Source organism: Priapulus caudatus, unplaced genomic scaffold, assembly GCF_000485595.1.
Source record: "Priapulus caudatus unplaced genomic scaffold, Priapulus_caudatus-5.0.1 Scaffold1651, whole genome shotgun sequence".
In the NCBI taxonomy this organism is placed as follows: Eukaryota; Metazoa; Priapulida; class Priapulimorpha; order Priapulimorphida; family Priapulidae; genus Priapulus; species Priapulus caudatus.
Genome location: NW_014578712.1, coordinates 58,730 through 60,371, shown reverse-complemented (window position 1 = coordinate 60,371; position 1,642 = coordinate 58,730).

Sequence of the window (1,642 nt, the reverse complement as noted above, 5' to 3'; positions counted from 1 at the left end):
CCGCTCGACGATTCAAATCATAACCGCACTAGACATCGCAGTATCAACATCACCGTCGCAGTATCAACATGCCAATACCATTTTTATATACCAATTCCCCTAAACGCTTCCAATACGCCATTATACGGTAGCTGTAAGTTAGAAACACGTTCAGTAAGTTCTGTGGTCGCCCGGAACACGTCAAATACGTCTACATTACGTCACATACGTCAATATGCGTTGGAGATAAGTTACACATAGGTTCAAAGCACGTTACTCATAGGTTAGAAATAAGTTTTGGGTACGCTAGACATTATCTCGACGTATTTCGACTTATGAGGGACTTACAAGGAACGTGTGTGGTCGTGTGTCAACGATCGCATAACTTACCTACAACTTATGGCCCGCGTATGCGGGACGTATGGGCTTACGCTGGCATACGTCGGAAAATTTTGAGCATGCTCAAAAAATTTCGACGACCTCGCCGTACTACGACGTATACCAGCGTGCTTCAGCGTGCTTCAGCGTGCTCTTAATAACTTATACAAAGCTTACCCATAACTTATTTGACGTACGCCAGCGTATTCACAAAATTTTTGATACGTCCGGCATACGCTGGCTAAATCGTCAATATGTGACAGCGCCATTATGCGCGTGTGCGGGATTGTGCACGTGTGCGTGCGTGCGTGCGTGCGTTCGGCGTCACTCCATGCTCGTGATGCCGACCTCCTCCTCATGTGCACGTGCGCGCACGCGTGTACCTTCCCCCGTGTACAACAGGTGTACGTGAATGGCTCTGCCGTACACAGATGGACATGACAGCACTCGTGGATGTTTACGCGCATACACGCCTGCGTGCGTATAAACATACAGGCGTGGGTGCGTGTAAACGCATGCACGGACACGCGTGCGTGCACATACACACGAGCGTGCACGTATATACGCGTACAAACACGCGTGCCGCGTGCGTGCGTATACACGCGTGCGTATGTGTACACGCATGCGCGCACATACACGCATGCGTGCACGTATATACGCGTACAAACACGCGTGCCGCGTGCGTGCGTATACACGAGTGCGTACGTGTACACGCATGCGTGCACGTACACGCGTTCGCACAGGTACACGCATGCGTGCATGATCGCGCGCTCGTACACGCATGCGTGCACGTACACGCGTGCGCGCACATACACGCATGTGTGCACGTACACGCATGCGCGCACACACGCGTGCGTGCGTATACGCATGCGCGCACATACACGCGTGCGTGCGCGTACACGCGTGCGTGCGTATACACGCAGGTACACGCGTGCGCGCTCATACACGCGTGCGTTTGTATACACGCATGCGCACACGTACACGCATGTGCACACGTACACGCGTGCGTGCACATACGCGCGCGCGTACACGCGTACGCGCGTGCACATAAGAAGCTCGGCTGCAAGTGCTTTTAGTTCGAATCCCATCTGTTTACATTTTTTCTTTTTTTTCTTTTTCTGTCTTTTATCATTTAACTATTTTTCTTCAATTAACGCAAATATTTACATGATTTATTTACAATTTTACATTCCTTTTTTTTTAATGGTGGTGCATCGGTTTATCAGGGCCCCCATTACTTGTCGTCGCGATCTGTGTGCGTCCGGCTCCGATAAAAGGTGTGCCT